We start from the raw sequence: 18,768 nt of genomic DNA, 5'->3' as shown, positions 1-18,768 counted from the left end.
CGCCTGAGCCCAGGAGGTTGAGGCTGCCGTGAGCTGTGATTATGCCACTGCACTCCAGCTTGGGTGACAGCAACTGTCTCTTAAAAAAAGAAAAAGAAAAAGGTGGTGCCGCCAGCTTAAGGGAACAGACGCCTTTCTTCGTGCTGAGGCTGGGCTGATGAACAGTCTGGATAGCTTTGTGTAGGCTTGAGAGCTTTGTAGACAGACTTAATTCACAGCACTCCTCTCGCCTGCTGTAATGATATCATGCCCTGTGTCCTCTGTGATTCGTCACGGTGTGGACTCACCCCAGGAGGATTCTTAGTGCACCTGTTCCTTGGTATGGTTGTGATTTATTCAGAAATGGGTGAAGGTACATTTAGAGTTGGACTTTTGCACACTTGTGTGTCAGTTGAAATGGGAAGAAAAAAGTGTCCAATGTCCATGAAAATCCAGACACATTGCTTTAAGTCTATCATGACATTACCCTCCAGTTTGGGCCAGAAGGAAATAGGCTTGGTCTCAGATCACTAAGATTTTCCTTTCAGGACAGCTCTTTACAAAAATACATTTCTAAAAAAATTTCATAGTTGTATGATTCAGTAGTTCCCCTCCCCCCTCCCCACTGCCACCCCAAGATTCAGTTTTAACAGCATAAATTGTGCAGATCCCTTGTTTCTAAGGTGGCTGTGGTCTACAGACAGAGAAGATATGCTCGGATCAGATTCTGGGTGAATTTGTGGGTTTTCTGCAAAACTTGACTTGTATATTTATTTAGTGTCTCTTTTTTTCTCTCTTTTTGAGCTGAGGTCTCACTCTGTTGCCCAGGCTGGAATGCAGTGGCATGATCACAGCTCACCGTAGCCTTGACTTCCTGGGCTCAGACCATCCTTCTGCCTCAGCCTCCTGGGTAGCTGGGACTACAGGCACACTCCACGAAGCCTGGCTAATTTTTGGACTTTTTTATAGAGACGAGGTCTCGCCTTGTTGCCTAAGTCTGGTCTTGAACTCCCAGGGCTAAAGTGATCCTCCTGCCTCGGCCTCCCAAAGTGCTGGAAGTACAGGCATGAGCCACCTCATTCAGCCTGAGTGTCTTTATTTGTTACGTGTTTATTTTATTTTATTTTTTTGAGTTGGAGTCTCACTCTGTCGCCCAGATTGAAGTGCAGTGGACGTTCCCGGCCACTGCAGCCTCGACCCACTGGGTTCCGGTGATCCTTCCGCATCAGCCTTCCCAGTAGCCGGAATTATAGGCACGTGCTACCATGCCTGGCTGATTTTTTGATTTATTGTAGAGATGAGGTCTCGCCAAGTTGCCCAGATGGGTCTCGAACCCGCGGTTCAGGCAATCCACTCACCTCAGCCTCCCAAAGCGCGAGATTACAGGCTGAGCCACCGAGCCCGGCGGTTACATCTTTAATGTGTTGTATTCATAAGACACTGGAGTGAGGAATCAGGCAATAGGAATGGGAAAAATGAAGGAATTCTGAATTAGTGGAATCGAAAGGTCTGTAAGTTTGTGTACTTTAACCCCTTACTTCTTTCTAGGTCATGCCTGTTCTGTTTTGAAAGCATTGCTAATTTAAGCTTCCTTCAACGTATCCTTGATACATTAATAGGTATACAAAGGGGTACCCCAGAAATTCGAAATTATTTTTAGAGGGTGAGCACCTTATAGCACAGGCTTTCCCTGCTGGGTCAGTGTTCTAGAAACCCAGTGGCATCAGAGTACCAGCCAGCATTGTTGTGAGAGACTGCATTGTGGAAAAACATTCTGAGTTGTGAGCAGGTGACTGGTTCTTCTACCACGACCCTGCACCTGCCCACACCTCGCTGAGTGTTCCGCAGTTTTTGATCAAAAACGGCTTGACACCCCCATGTCCCACCCCTCCCTATTCACTCAATCTCACCCCAAGTGACTTTTTTGTTTGGTTCCCCGGATGAAACCATTTCCTCAAAGGGAAATGTTTTGCCGATGCGGTAGAGGTGAAACCAAAAACAGCAGAAGCACTAAAAGCCATCAAAATGGACGAGTTCAAAAACTGTTGTGAGCAGTGGGAAAAGCATCTTGATAGGTGTATTGCGTCCAATGGAGAGCACTTAGAAAGTGACTGAAGTTGAAACATTTGAGAATAAACTCACAATTTTTTAATAAATAAATTGTGGATATTTGGGGGTCCCCCCCTATAGAGCTTGAGTTTTGCCAAATAAAATGACTTCTGGGGATTGGTTGCCCTACTATGTGAATGCATTCAACACTACTGAATTATAACTTCAAGATGGTTGGGATAGTCCATTTTAGGTTATGTATGTTTTACCACAAGTTTGGAAAATATACCTGATACCTTACAAACCTTGGAAAGCAATTTGGTAGCCAAAACCTTCTTAGGGAGGGAATTCTTCATGCCTGTGTTAATTCTCTTCTCATAAAATTTTATATCACAGCCTCTCTGGGTTGAAATAAAGGAGTATTTAACACCCCCTGTAAAATGTAACTCATAAGCACAGACAGGCTTATGTTCTCCAAACCACTTCCTTCTCAAGAAAAGAAGGGATGGGGTGGTTCCTCAGAGATGCTGAGACCCCACCATGTGAGGCCAAATCGTCTTTCCTCTAGACCTACACCCTGAACGAGGCCACGGAGTGAACCCTCCTGCCCTAACGGTGCTCCCTGGAGAAAAACAGGACATCCAGTGTGAAAGCCAGATGCAAACACCACTGAACCCACTGCCAAGTGGGAGCATGGCCAGCTTCCGGTCAGGGGAGGTCAGCTGTGGGTCGATACTGCTCCCTCCTCCGTCCCCTCTCACCTCCTTACTCTCCTTTCAGAGACTACAGAAGATTCCTGGCAGGTGCTGCTAAGGGTGTGCACTCTGACTTTCTAGAACGTTCCACCCTTGACTGAGAGCTTGGGATCCTCCTACTGGTCTCCCAGACAGAATGCAATGGCTTGAAGAGATTCTTAGGGTCATTAACTTGTAGCTGCTTTGGAGTGGAAGTAGAGGTTACCCCGGGAGGAAGTAGTGTCACGCTGTGCCCCAGACAGGACTCAGCAGGCCTTCTGCTTGGGTTTGAATTCAGACACTACCCCTTGCTAGCGCTGTGACTTCAGGTGATCTGTGTAGGCTTGGAGCCTCGGTCTCTCCAGATATAAAATGGGGGTTGTTACACGTTTCTTGAGTTCCTTGTTATTACAATGGTCGCATTGCACACAAGCCTGTGAATCAATCCCCAGGTTGGTGACAAGGTCAGAGGTCTGTTCTCTTCCTCCATAGGGCCACCCCCCGGGAGGGGGCCCACACACCTTCAGATGGGGCATCATCCCACAAACTTCACAAAGTCACACCCTGCCTTGTTTCTGTGATAACCCCCATACGTTGTATGAAATTTGGCAGATTCCTTGCTTCGTTTTGTTATTCTTTCTTCCATACCACCAGCATCAGAAGCAGGGAGTGATGGCCTCATGGTCCAGTGCACAGGGCCTAGGGTCACACTGCCTGGTTTAAAGCCCAGCCCCAGTGTGAGAGCAGCAGCCTTTCGTGTGGGGATGATCATAGCAAGAACATTTGCCTCCCGGGGTTGAGCGGGTGAACTGCAGGAGTGTGTGTGTTACTGGACACTTGTAAAGACCTTACCGGATGCAGGGCAGTGCCCTATGACAAGGCATTTGCTTCTCACCACACTCCCATGAGCCAGGTATGGTTATTTTATTGGCAGGCTCACTTAAGTTGCCTGAGGGCACACAGTTAGCACACTGCCCCGGAATCAGGACTCTTAATCACCAAGCACAGGGCTGGCATCTCATCCGTGCCAGTAGTTGTGTGGCTGTTCAGTGAGCTTACTGTGGCGAAGCCCTGGCACCCAGCACATAGCAGGTGCTCAATAAATGCTGTACTGAATCCAGGGAGACCCTATATGTGAAGGCAGCCCATCCACTCAAGGATGGCAGAATTCCAATGACATCCCACCAAGTGTCTTCCCACAACACCGTGAGTCTTCCTTTCCTGCAGACTCTCAATCCTAGCTGCCCCCATTAGAATCAAAGATTCTCGGGCCCACCCAAGATGCATGAAGTCAGAATCTCTAGGGTGGGCTCAGGCATCTCTGGCTTTTTGAACTTCCCTGCTGATGCTGTGTACTGCCAAGGCTGAAAATGGCTAGTTTAGAACAACACCTGGGTGTCATTTCTGCCCGATTGTTCCTGTTCTGAAACCCCTGACTCTGAACCAAGAGTTGGGGTCTGTTTGGAAGAATGAGTTCTCCAGAGTCCAAGAGTGTTCAAGAGCACAGTGGCCAACCTGGGTTATCCTTATTGTTGCTGACTCTTCCGGAGGGCACGTCAGCCAAGTAGCTGGAAAGGACTGCTTGGGGTGTGTCTTGGAAGAGAGGGAACAGCCAAAAGCAGTGTCTGGGTTCAATCCTGTGAGCCAGGTCAGGGAGTTGGTTTCCCTGGTCATCACCTGAGCCTTCATCATTGCATTATAATGTAAGTCCAGGGCAGAGTCTTTTTTTTTTTTGAATTGGGGTCTCACTCTGTCGCCCAGGTTGGAGTGCAGTGGCATACTCATGGCCACCTAGTGTTGACCTGCTGGACTCCAGCGATCCTTCCATCTCAGCCTTCCAAGTAGCCAGAACTATAGGCGCATGCTACCACGCCCGGCTAATTTTTTATTTATTGTAGAGACAAGATCTCACCAAGTTGTCCAGGCTGTTCTCCAACCTGCGGCCTCAGGCAATCCACTCACCTTGGCCTCCCAAAGTGTTGGGATTACAGGCTGAGCCACCAAGCCCAGCCTTTTTTCTTTAATTAGACATAGTCTTAATTCTCTTGCCCAGGCTGGAGTGCAGTGGCACAATCGGAGATCAACGCAGCCTTGAACTCCTGAGCTCAAGGAATCCTCTTACCTCAGCCTCCTGAGACGCTGGGGCCACAGGAGTGCACCACCATGCCTGACTAATTTTATGAAATGACTTCTTGTAGAAACGGGGTCTCACTATCTTGTCTAGGCTGGTCTCAAACTCCTGGCCTCAAGCGATCCTCCCGCCTCAGCCTCTCAAAGTACTGGGATTTCAGACATGAGCTCACTGGGATTAACAGTGACCCTGGGTTGTTAACACCGTGATTTGATACTCAGGTCCCTAGATGGCAGAATTTTATTTTTTGCTTTTGTTCTGTTCTGTTTTTTTCCCCTCACTCTCTGTTGGAGGAAGTGAAAGTCTTGAAGATTAACTGCCAAGAGGAGTTGTGTGGGTTTTTTTGTTTTGTGTTGTGTTGTTATTTTAGTTCTACTAAAAAGGTCATGAGCTCTTAGACGGGATGAATTTGTGATAGACGTAAGAGTCCACCTGGCATGATGTCCCTTCCAGAGTAGTTCAACCTCTTTCCTGGTGAACGCCAGGGTGTTCCCAGACAGTGACAGCTGGGAGTCCTCCTACCCGGAGAAGGAAACATGGAATGAGGACATTACCAAGGGGTTGACATGTGGAAGGGAAATGCCGTGGATATGTGCCAGGAAGTAACAAGCAGCAAGTACTCATCATGTGTCAAGAATTGAGTTGCCTTTCGCAAAACTGTCTTAATTAATCTCCGTCACATTCCAGAAGGTTAGAGGTGTTATGCCCATTTTACAGAAAAGAAGTTGAAGCCTTGAGAAGAGAAGTTACATGGTCCTGATCCCACAACAGTTCTGGAAGCCACGATGCCCGGCCAAGTCTCTGGCTCCAAAGCTGTCCTATGTCCCACCCGTGATCCGGGGCTGTTAACACCGTGATTCCATGTCCAGGTCCCCAGATGGCAACCAGCAAGGCCGGTGCCATTCAGAGAAACTCAGAGAAGTTACACTTGGTTTAAAACCCAGCAGGGGCCAGGCTCGGTGGCTCAGCCTGTCATCCCAGCACTTTGGGAGACTGAGGCTAGTGGATTGCCTGAGCCCGCCGGTTCGAGACCCACCCCAGCAACTTGGCGAGACCTTGTCTCTACAATAAATAAATAAAAAAAAAATTAGCCGGGCGTGGTCGCATGCCTGTAGTTCCAGGTACTTGGAAGGGTGAGACGGAAGGATCGCCAGAGCCCAGCAGGTCGAGGCTGCGGTGGCTGGGAGCGTGCCACTGCACTCCAGTCTGGGCAACAGAGTGAGACTCCAACTCAAAAAATAAATAAATAAATAAAACCCAGCAGGGGCTGTAGAAGTGAGCAGCCCAACTTTCTCCCTGTGCCGTTTAAAAAGTGTCAGGTCCAGAGGGTGTTTTTTGGTTGTTGTTTTGTTTTTGTAGAGACAGCGTCTCACTTTGTCACCCAGGCTGGAATGCAGTGGTGCAATCACAGCTCACTGCAGCCTTGAACTCCTGAGTTTGGAAGATTCTTCCACCTCAGCCTCTGAGTAGCTGGGACTACAGGCACGCACCACCATGCCTGGCTAATCTTTAATTATTTGTAGAGACAGGGTCTCACTATGTTGCCCAGGCTGGTCCCCAACTCCTAGCCTCAAGTGATCTTCATCCTTCAGCCTCCCAACATGCGGGATTTCAGGGGTGAGCCACCAGGCTTGGCCCAGAGTGATTTTCAAAAGGCAAAAGTTAGGGTACTGAGCACACACACACACACACACACACACACACACACACGCACACACACACACCGTGTCGCCTTTAAGAGGAACATACATGGTCAGACTTCCCTTTTCTTGCATCCTGCTTTGCTTTCCCTGGTCCGTAGAGGAAGGCTTCTTGTGGAGCATCGTGGGTGGCGCTGCTGGGATCGCATTAATTTGTTACCACGTGTTGGTTCTACTGGGGATGGGACTAGTTAAACAAAGCCATTGTCAGTTAGCTATGATTCCAGCTTCTTTGTGGCAACCGCAGAACTCTGTGGCCAGCAGAGCCAGGACACCAACCTTGACCTCTCACCCTCTCTTCTTGGCCCAGGGAGCATTCAGTCCGCACTGCGGCTTCGGAGAAGCTTGTCCGCTATTTTTTGACCTTCTCTTTCTAGCACCATCACCATCTCCCACCCTTGACTTCTTCAGAAGGAGTCTGTCAGAAAGGCTTTGAAAGGCAGCAGCCCCAGACAATACAATCTCTTTGCGCCTGTGACCTGGGCGGGCGTCTGACCTTTCCTCCCGCAAATGAAGGAAAGGGGCAGCAGAGAGTGACAGCTCTCTTCCTGGTGGACACTCCTCCCGGCAGTCGGTGACACTTGCTGCTGTGGGGTCGTGGCCCGTGATGATCTCGCTCTCTGGAGATGGACACACCATTACGGATGCGAAGCGTATGAACTCTGCTCCAGGAGGGACCTGTGAGGCCTCACGAGAGGGACGGAGCGGAGGTGAGCAGAACTCGGATGAGGTCACCGCTGGCCTCTGACATGACACTCATGACAGGCAGGGGCCGGAGGTCTTCTGTACTGCCTGTGAGTCACCTCCCTAAAAGTCTCCAAGTTCAGTGTTTCCGATGGCCCTGACAGGCCCCGGGTTTATTTTGGTGAAACCCTTCAGATGAAAAGAGACAGGCAGGTGACAAAAGCAGAGACTGGGAGGCAGCCTTCATCCTGGTTCTCCCTTGTCCCCACAGAGGGACCTCACCCCACGTCTCACTCCACTTGTGAAGGGTGGTTGGGCTCACAGGCCAGCACGCGGAAGAGGATGGGCTGGACCCAAGCTGCAGCCATGTCTCAAAGAGCCCCAATTCACGAGTACAGGACTCCAGTGGTTGAAGATGTAGAGAGTCCCCTACATACGAACGAGTTCCGTTCCAAGAGTGCTTTTGTAAGTCCAATGTGTTTGTAAGTCCAACAAAGTTGGCCTAGGTACCCAACTAACGCAATGGGCTAAACAGTACCAGCTCCACCAACTCTGCTTTTACCTTTGCTTTGGGACATCCTGAGCTTGAAATAAAGGTACTGTACTACTGTACTCTATACAGGACTGTACAGTAAAGTACACAAAAGCACAACCACTTGAAGAGGAGGCACACACGTGACATGTACACCAGACTCGTGAACTAATTTACGTGATTGGACATGCAAATGCATGTTCGTATCTTTGAAAGTTTGCGACTTGAAGGTTTGTATGTAGGGGACCTAATGTACCTCTCTGACACCTGCTGAGGAGGAAGTCATGGCTAGCTTTGGAAGGCGTTAGGACCAGCAGAACGGATGAGCTCACCAAGGCTCGTGTGGGAATGGAGAAGGACTTGGATGTGGGAACAGAACCCAGGGGAACACGTTTTTAATCCCTGTGAAGTCTTCTCTTGCTAAAATCCTGTTTCCACCTCACCCTTCACTCCTTCATTCATTGGTCCATCCAGGCTGTCATTAGACATTGACCATTTGGGCCAGGCTTGGATGTGGGGAAAAGGGAATGCTTATACACTGTTGGTGGGAATGGAAATTAGTACAGCTTCTATAGACAACAGCACAGAGATTTTCCAAAGAACTGAAAATAGAACTACCGTTGGATCCAACAGTTACCCCTACTAGGTATTTACCCAAAAGAAAAGAAATCAATATTTCAAAAGAATACCTATACTCGCCTGTTTATCTGAGCACTATTCACAGTAGCAAAGATATGGAATCAACCTAAGTGTCCATCAACAGATGATTGGGTCAAAAAGATGTAATACATACACACACACACACACGCACGCACGCACGCACACACACAACAATGGAATACTATTCAGCCACAGAAAAAGAATGAAATCATTTCTTTTACATTAATGTGGGTGGAGCTGGAGGCCATTATCTTAAGTGAAATAACTCAGAAACAGAAAGTCAGATAACGCATGCTCCATGTGTACACGTGGACCTAGTGGGATACTAGACACCGGAGACTCGGAAGGGTGGAAGAATGGGAGTAGGGGTACGGGATGAGAAATTACTTTATGGGTACAATGTACACATTCGGGTGATGGCCACACTGAAAGCCCAGACTTCACCTCTGCACAGTATATCCATGGAACAAAACTGCACTTGTACCCCCTACATTTATACGAATACAAAAAAAACAGATGCATATAATGCTGTTCCTCCTTTCAAGACACTGTCATCCTTGAAAAGACAGAGACTTAATGGACAAAGATGGAAATGTCGCAGGATGAGTGTCTCTGGCCAGGCCTGCTGTAGCTCTGAGTAGCTTAGAGTCTAGCCGTGGAGCTGAGGTGTGATGGGTCTCCAGAGGGAAAGAGGGGTGAGAAGGCAGCTCTCTCTACAAGGCCTTGAAGAAAGGTTATTTGGCAATAGAGAAAGAGGAAGGGGCATGGAGACCAAAGGAGCAGCCATACGGTGGCCGAGTCCAGCATTTAAGGGCAGAGACCCATCGCCGGCCGTGGTGGCTCATGTCTGTAATCCCAACATTTTGGGAGGTTGAGGTGGGGGGCTCTCTTGAGCCCAGGAGTTTGAGACCAGCCTGGGCAAATCAGTGAGACCCTGTCTCTATTTAAATTAAAAAGAAAAGAAAAAGAGCAGGGATCACCTTCTCTCTCCCCATCTCCAGCCCTCTTCCACCCACCTCCCTCTCCCTGGTGTTTAGGCCTCACCCTCCCCATCTCCCAGGGTGTGCTTGCAGATATGGCTACTCCTCACCTCCTAGAAGACTGCACCATCACCTCCAAACCCGCCTCTCAGATCTGAAGACCCTTGGCTCAGTCCATCTGCTTTCACTTTTTTGAACGTGATTTCTCGAACATTCCTACCTCTCGGCTTATCAGTCTGCAGGAGGCTGTTTCGCTTCGCTTGAATTGAGGCTGACTTCAGATTTATTATGTGGTTTGGCTTCAGAATCAAGACAGAATGTCGGTGCCAGGCCGCCTAATGGGCGACATTAGCATGCGTTAAAACCCTAATAAAATATCGCCTCCAAGATTTTGGACCAAATTCACTTATGTAAATACCTAACATCAGGTTTCACCCGGGATACCCCTTTGGGTTTCAGGAGGTTGTTTTTAAATCCTCTCCAAGCTGTGTGCTGGGGGCTTCTTTGGGGGCAAGACGGTGAGGCAGCTCGTGTCAGCCACATCTCTTGTTTTTCCCAGAAACGATGTTGAAGACATGCTAGCTAATGTCCCCTATGGGTACATCTTGGATAGACTTCTGGGAAAAGGCCAGACTCTGTGCATGAACTTAGCCTGTTTCTTTTTTCTGCGAACAAAGCCTGTGGGACCCAGTGGGATTTGCCTCCACAGAGCGGAATCCTGTGCCCGGCAGCAGGAATCAGTTTAGCTCATAAATGCCTGACCCTCTTCAAGGGACTCTGTCTCATATATGTTTCTAATCCCGCCATTTTATACTATTTAGAATAAAACCTCCTCTACAGCTTTGGAAGTAGGTGGGATATAAGTAAACAAAACAAGTTAACAATAAAATATCATTTTTTGGTCCAGGATCAAGGGTATTACAAACACAGGTTTTCTTTGGACCCAAGGACACATCATCTGTCTTTATCTGCTTAATTAGCATAGCAGAAGGGAGAGGTTGTGTTGCCTTCCTATCCTTTCTTGTCCGACTTTCATACAACTGCTCTTTAGGAATAAATATATTCTAGGCTGGGTGCGGTGGCTCACACCTGTAATCCCAGCGCTTTGGGAGGCAGGCTGAGGCAGGAGGATTGCTTAAGCCCAGGAGTTCAAGACCAACCTCATATCTACCAAAGATTAAAAAAATCAGCCAGGCGTGGTGGCGCACACCTGTAGTCCCAGCTACTCAGGAGGCTAAGGTAGGAGGCTCACCTGAGCCCAGGTGATTGAGGCTGCAGTAAGCTGTGCTCATGCCACTGCACTCCATCTTGGGCAACAGAGTGAAGCACTGATTAAAAAAAAAAGGAATAAATATTTTTCAGCTGAAAGTTGATCTTCCCTCCTTAGCCTCCTGGGAGACCGGTATGTGTGCACTTTTTCATGACTCTGCTAGCCCAGGGAGAGTGCCTATTTTATTTGTATTGAAAATGACATCATCAGTCGAGCAAAATGTATCTCTCTCTAGCATGGACCTGCCAGCAATCTGCAGGAGATATGGGGGCACGTAATGTCCCCCAGAAGCAGAGCCACTGGGAATGCACAGAGGGAACTTCCAAATTAAAATGCTGACAAACATGGAAACGCCAGGGCCATGTCTCCGGCCTTGTCACTGGGGCTGAAGAGAGGCCTCTTCTTCTTCCAGCCAGTAAATGTAATTTTGTGTGTGTGTACGTCGGAGTCTCACTCTTGTCGTCCATGCTGGATTGCAATGTCACGCTCATGGCCACCTCAGCCTCGACCTGCTGGACTTAGACTATCCTTCCACCTCAGCTTTCCAAGTAGCTCAAACTATAGACACATGCCACCGCGCCCAGCTAGTGTGTGTGTGTGTGTGTGTGTGTGTGTGTGTGTGTGTGTGCGTGTGTTTATTGTAGAGACGAGGTCTCACCAAGTTGACCAAGTTGCCCAGGCTGGTCTCGAACCCCTGGGCTCAGGCAATCCTCTCGCCTCGGCCTCCCAAAGTGCTGGGATTACAGGCTGAACCACCGCACCAGGCCAGTAAATGTAATTTTCACCCTAAAGAGGCAATAAACGGGGACCAATCTGAAGAGGTGAATCCCTCTAATGAATGGAGCCAGCCTGTCTGAGGCTGGAAGCAGGAAGGGCAACACGATTCAAACAGGCTCCATTGTGAGGGAAGCGGTCCGTGTCCCGCTCCCTTTACCATGTAGTGATGATTTATTCATGGCTCCCGAGATGAAGGGTAAAAGACAGTTCACTCCAGAGAGCCATTTAGAGTCTGAGTAGAGAAAGCCCTTGTCAAAGAGATGAGGGGGTAAGTCATTTTGGTAGGAACTCAGTTGCTGAGAAAGGAGAAAGAAGGAACTTCTCATTGAGCAGCTATCCTGCACCAGCTCCTTTCTGGATGATCTTTTGTTGAGTCCTTGCCACAGCCTTGGAAGGTAGAAATGAAAAAGAAATGGACGTGGTAGACCAGAAGGCCATGGAAGATGAAGCTTGGAATCCTAAAGATAAAGTTTAGCTTATCGCTCCCTTATTTGCTATAAGGTGTCCATGTTGAAGGTAGGTGCTGATCAGTGTACATATCTGATGGAATTGGGATTCAGAGCCCTGTGGTCCAACTCCAAACCCACTTCCCAGATTCCACGAAAGAGGCACTTACATTTTTTTTTTTTTGAGTTGGAGTCTCACTCTGTCGCCCAGACTGGAGTGCAGGGGCCGCTCCCGGCCACCGCAGCCTCGACCTGCTGGACTCCGGCGATCCTTCCGCCTCAGCCTTCCGAGTAGCCAGAATTACAGGCATGCGCTACCACGCCGACTTTTGATTTATTGTAGAGATGAGGTCTTGCTGCCCAGGCGGGTCTTGAACCCGCGGGCTCAGGCAATCCACTCACCTCAGCCTCCCAAAGGCGCGGGATTACAGGCTGAGCCACCAAACCCGGCTGGCACTTACATTTTAAGAGAAATCACAGGACAGCCGTCCCTTGGTGTCTTCGGGAGGCGGGTTCCAGGACACCCGCGGATACCAACCTCATGGGATGCTCAGCTCTCTCATACACAGCAGCTCCCTCTTATCTGTGGTTTCCCTTTCCACGTTTCAGTGACCCAAGGTCAACTGCAAATCTGAAAATATTTCATGGAAAATTCCAGAAACAACTCATAAGTTGTAAAATGTGTGTTGTTCTGAGTAGCATGAGGAGATCTTGCACTATCCTGCTCCATCCCACCCAAGACGCGTCATCCTTTTGTTCTACGTCTCTACGCTGTATAGACACCACCTGCCCGTTAGCCACTTGGTAGCCGTCTCTGTGATCAGACTGACTGTCCTGGGTTTGCCGTGCTTGTGTTCAAATCAACCTTATTTGACTGAGCAATGGCCCCCAAGTGGAGAGGAGTGATGGGCATTTGTTAGGATTGCATGTTGTTATTAAGTATGACTGTTAACCTCTTACTGTGCCTAATTTATAAACTAAACTGCATCATAGGCATGTATGTATACAAAACAACATAGTATACACGGGGTTTGGTACTATCCATGGTTTCTGGCATCCGCTGGGGGTTCCTGGAGCAAAGACCCTGAGGTTGAGGGAGACCACTGTACATTACTACTGTACTGTATGATGGTATGGGCAGATAGCCTGTGCACAGCCTCCTGTATACTTGAAATCATCTCTAGATTATTATTATTATAAGTCAGAGTCTAACTCGATCACCCAAGCTGGAGTTCGGTGGCACGATCACAGCTCACCAAAACCTCATCCTCCTGGGCTCAGGCAATCCTTCCGCCTCAGCCTCCCGAGTAGCTGGGACTACAGGCCTGAGCCACCAGGCAAGCCAATTTTTATACAGATTTTTTTGTAGCGATCAGGTCTTGCTATGTTGCCCAGGCTAGTCTCAAACTCTTGAGCTCAAGCAATCCCTTTGCCTTTGCCTCCCAAAGTGCTGGGATTACAGGCGCGAGCCATTGCACCTGGCCAAAGATGCTTCTTCATAATGAAAAAGAAATGGATGTGGTAGACCAGACGGCTATGGAAGATGACGCTTGGAATCCTAAAGATGAAGTTTAGCTTATCACTCCCTTATTTGCTATAAATATCTCAGGATTTGGGCTGCAGACTTGGCAGCCCTGTCTGGCAGAAGCACGTCGAGCACTGCCTGTCTTTTCGCGTTTTCCCCTTGCCGAAACAGTTGTCGGTTCATGAATGCAGAGAGGCTGCCCCCAAGAGCCACCGCGGACTCACAGTCCCGGTGACATTGCCTTGAGCAGGCTGGAGCCTGGGGGTTGCTCTGTGAATCAGAGGCGCTCCCTAATGAACACCTGCCCGCCTCCCAGAGTCCCCAGGGGATCCCGAATAAAGCAGCTCCCCAGCGGCTGGCGTGACACTTTGCATTTCTAGAGGAGCGATAATTATGTACGCCTGTCAAAGCCTTCCCCTTGGGCATCATTCAAATGCGTGGATGAGAAAGACCCCCTCCCGGACTGATATCAGCCCCAACTTTTCACAGGACGCACAGACCAGGCTGAGATCTTAGGAGAATGTGGAAGAAGTGATGTGGAAATAAGAGGAAGAGACCAAGAGAATAAAAGTAGAAAGGGAAAACCGGGGACCAAATGGGAGACTAAAAACATCGCTCCCAGGGCGTTCTCCTCCCTGGGTTAAATGGCAGAGTTGCTGGGAAGGAGAGAGGGAGGTGCGGAAGGAAAGAGGTACTATCAAGGAGCTGTGACAGTCTCAGCAGAAGGACTCAGGGAAGGCACTTACAGGGGTTAGAACGAGGGACCTGACACTTCTCTTCTTGGACACGCAAGTGTATCACAGGCCCGTCATGAGCACCTGGAGGTGTATGATATGATTGAAGCCCAGACTGTCTTGGATCACTCAGCACGAAACACCTGGTCCCATCTGGCTCCCTGTAACACCACAATCCTGACCTAGACCAACCAGCCCACAGACAGTGTCCAGGTTTTATCCTCTCCCATGGTATAACGACTACATACTCCATCCTTTATTCTATCTCATGCTACCAACAAGAAGCCTTTATTAGGCGCCTACTGTGTATCAGGCACTGTGTTAGGGTGCAGAGCCATAGATATCAGTCGAAAGTGATTGCTTCCCTCCGGGAACTTACTGTCTGGCAAAACCTTTTTGCATTTAGAAAAAGGGACTTGAACCTTTTGACTTCAGAGGAGCCTGTTGCTTGTTGGATTTGTACCCCAGCATTTAAAAGCAGGACTTTGTTTAGAAGATCTAGTGTAGATCAAGGAAATTATAGTTACTAACAGTGTCCTGTGTACTTGATAATAGCTAAGAAAGTAGATTTTAAATGTTCTTATTACACACACACACACACACACACACACACACACACACACACACACACACAAAGATGGATATGTTGATTAGTTTGATTTCGTTGGTACATCATGTTGGATATCACAAATATATACAATTTCTTTTGTCAATTAAAAAAAATTAAGCTCAAAAGGCCAGGTGCTGTGGCTCACACCTGTAATCCCTACACTTTAGGAGACCAAGGTGGAATGACGACTTGAGCCCAGGAGTTGGAGACCAGCCCTGGGACACATAGTGAGACTTTGTCTCTAAAAAAATTGTTTAAATTAGTTAGACATGGTAGCGCACACCTGTCATCTTAGCTACTCAGGAGGCTGAGGAGGAAAGATCACCTGAGCCCAAGAAGTTGAGACTGTGGTGAGCCATGATGGTGCCACCACCCTCCAGCCTGGGTGACAGAGTGAGACCCCAACTCAAAAAAAAAATTAAGACTTAAAATAGGCTATTGCTGGGATTCTGCTGGGGTTGGAAGGAGGGGGACACAACATCAATAAGGGTACCTGATCTCAAACCAGGCAACGTGGGGACCAAAGGGAGCCCAAACTTTACCTGTACAATGTCCGCTTGTATACTTAATCCTGAATTGTACCTCACATCTTTAAAATAAAAAATACACACACACACACACACACACACACACACACACACATCTGTAGGCTATTGCTTTGTTAAACTCTGGTGTGTCCACATGACTCTAAGCTATGGCCACGATGTTTCTTGGCTTTGGCCCCCTCTCCTACCTTGGGGAAGTGAATCTTCTTTCTCTCTCTCTCTGTAATTTACTTTCTAAATAAACCTTTCTTGAAAACTCAAAAAAAAGAAGAAGAAAAAAACAAGTTGTTTAGTTAAATAAAAAACAAGGCTTTGGAGTCAGCCCTAGATGGAAGCCACATCCTTAGAGGGCTGGGATCTTGAGCGCATTTGGCATTTCTGAACCCCAGTGTCTTGTCTGTAAACTGTGTCAGGGTTGCCTTGAGGATTAATGAAATGATGTAAGCCCAGAGTGCAGTGCAGACACCACACAGAAGAAGTGGGAGAGGGGACCCCAGGAAGTCCAGGATGGGGTACTGTCCAGACATGGATCGTCTCCCCCTATACCTGACTTCTTCCTGCGCCCTCCCTCAGGGAGCGGCCTCTGGCCAAGGCTGGTCTCTGGAGGGTATGAATATCCCCAGGGTGAGTCCTGGCATGTAGGTGACCAAGCAAAGCTGAAAGCAATGTAGGCGTCACTCTTAATCAGTATAACTGAACATACCATATAGCAATTTGAATGATGAGCTTGATTGCTTTGATTATAAAACTGCTGCTATTCTGCTCCAAAGTGCAGATTCTTCACCGATCTGCCGCCATCGGTGCTTCTCATAATTTTTTTTTTTTTTTTGAGTCGGAGTCTCACTCTGTCTCCCAGGCTGGAGTGTAGTGGCACCGCGCCCTTAACCTGCTGGGCTCCAGCCATCCTTCCACCTCAGCCTTCCAGGTAGCTGGAACCACAGGCATGTGCCACCACACCGGCTAATATTATTTTTTTATTATAGAGATGAGGTCTCGCCATGTTGCCCAAGCTGGTCTCGAACCCCTGAGCTCAGGCAATCCTCTCGGCTCAGCCTCCCAAAGTGCTTGGATTATAGGTATGAGCCACCATGCTTGGCCTCTCGTAAGTTTTAATAAACCAGTGTCTCTCCCTGCTGGACCTTCAAGAGACTTCCTTGGAACAGGCAAATCTTACAATGGGCAAGTTCTCTCAGATCTGGGGTCAACACGTTAAAACTTGAGCATCCGTCACGTCAGTGACTGCTTGTCTCCTGCCTGGACCCCCCTTTGCTGGTAGACTTCTGTTTTCTTTCTTTCCGGTTTCTAAGCTTGGTGTCCCACTCCCCAGCTCCTTAAGTATATACTATCCGGAGGGGCAAAGGCCTGTGGTCAGGCCCTCGGGTCCTGCCCTACCTGTACTGGTGACTAAAAGGACCTCCCTGGTCCTTGGACAGGCATCTGGGCCCCTCAGGGTCTTAGTTTCCTCCCCTGTAATGAAGTGGGCCGGGCAGGTGGTCGTTCTGGCTCTTTAAATGCTCCAGCCCTCCAGGTGGCCTCCAACTACCTCTGTGCAGGGGTTCAGATCTGTCATAAGGAACCGTGTAAAGTTGGCAAGGTTCTTCTCTCTCCGTGCCTCCTCCATCCCCTGGGGACAGTCCTGGAAGCTACTTCATAGGCTTCTGGTTTCCAGTATTGATTGAGTGAATTCACATGAAGCAGCCAGCGCAGGCTGGGATGGCTGGTCCCCATTTGGTGCCTGTGTTTGCAGGCACTGTTACCCTGCCGTTATCTCCCAAGCTAGAGGTGAAGGGCTTGTCTCCTGTCCAGGAACGGGTCCCAATTGGGGTCACCTCCGGAAGAGAGAAAAGCCCCCTCCCATGGGCCCAGCTTGCCTTGCCACCTGCCCCCAACTATTCTGGGTGCTTGGGAGCCAGGACCAGTCCAGACCCCATGTTCCTCCAGCCAGTCTGCACACAGGAAGCATCCTGCCCTGTGCACCCCCTGCCACAGAACCCAGGGCCGTGCTGGGGACCTCAGGGAGGAAACCAGCCTCCCCAGCTAATCAGCAGAGCCCCCAAGGGCAGCGGGAAAGGCCAGCCATCCGTGCGGGACAGAGCTGCACAGAATGACCTCATGTCTCGCCCCCCACTGGCTCTCCCTCCCCAGGAATAATGAGCAGAGCCGGCTGAGCTTGCTGGGCTCATCACGGAGCCCCCAGGGAGAGGGGGAGGGACACAGGCAGCCTGCTCAGGCCGCGTTTATTCACAGCTGTCCCCTCCCCTTCTCAGTCTAGATTTTCAGAAAAGTTAACCCCAGCCCCTCCTGTCGAGAAAGGGCAGACCGGCCGCGTTTTCTGCCCACTCCCAGGCCCGACCCTGTCTGCCGTCTCCCAACTGCAGCCACCCATAAAGGGCAGGGAGTCACCCGTCCATCGGGTGGCAGGGCTCCCGGCAGAGTGGGTGGGTGGGCAGTGCCAGGCACAGAGCCCCGGCTGTGGCTGTGACATCGGGTCACACGTGGCAGCCCGGTGGTCACTGTGCACCCCGCTGTGACAAGTGAATTGTCAAAAAAAACATCCTTGGCGAGGAGGGGTCGCTCTTCAGATGTGGCCGGATTCCTCCCGGAGCACAGATGCGAGTCCTTTGATGGTTACTGTTTGCTGTTTTATTTTATTTTTTAATGCAATTAACTCGGAAGTGGTAATTCCTTTGACTTGGAACTGGCGAGATGCCCCGGGGGAAGAGAGTGTAACAAGGAGAGACCGAGGGGAGGGCACTCAGCTGAAGCCCATTTTGCCCTGGACTGACCCGGGTCAGCTGTGAGACAAAGGCCTGTCTGCCCTCCTGCCCGGATGTCACTGGGACTGTGACGAGAGGACACAAATACCAATAAGGGGCTTTTGACACAAATACCAAAAAGGGGTTTTGAACTGAGATCGCTCCGACCTCAACTCACAAATTTCGAGTCTCCTGCAATTAGGAACGGAGTGCTGGGCCCTGGGGGTGGGATTAGAGATCTCTGGGCCGTCCGTTGGAGGGTGTGTGTGAGTTTGCGTGGCTGCTGTACAAACAATCCCAAATTGGACGACTGTAAAATATCAGAAACGGGTTATCTCAGAGTTCTGGAGGCAGCTGGAAGGGAGGATGGGTGTCTCGCCTCTTCCAGCTTCAAGCACCTGCTGGAGTTCCTAGACCGTGTCTCTATCATGCCGGTCTCTGCCTCTGCTCTGCTCTGCTTTGTGCCACTGTTTTGAAAACCTCTCTATCTCTCTCTTGCATAAGGAGATGTGGAATGGCATTCAGGGCCCATCTACCTGGGTTATTTTATTTTATTTTATTTTTTTTGAGTTGGAGTCTCACTCTGTCACCCAGAATGGAGTACAGTGGCCGCTCCCAGCCACCGCAGCCTCGACCTGCTGGGCTCTGGTGATCCT

This window comes from Carlito syrichta, unplaced genomic scaffold (assembly GCF_000164805.1).
Source record: "Carlito syrichta isolate Samal-C Ts95f unplaced genomic scaffold, Tarsius_syrichta-2.0.1 Scaffold303178, whole genome shotgun sequence".
Taxonomy (NCBI): domain Eukaryota; kingdom Metazoa; phylum Chordata; class Mammalia; order Primates; family Tarsiidae; genus Carlito; species Carlito syrichta.
Note: the sequence above shows the minus strand (reverse complement) of the source record.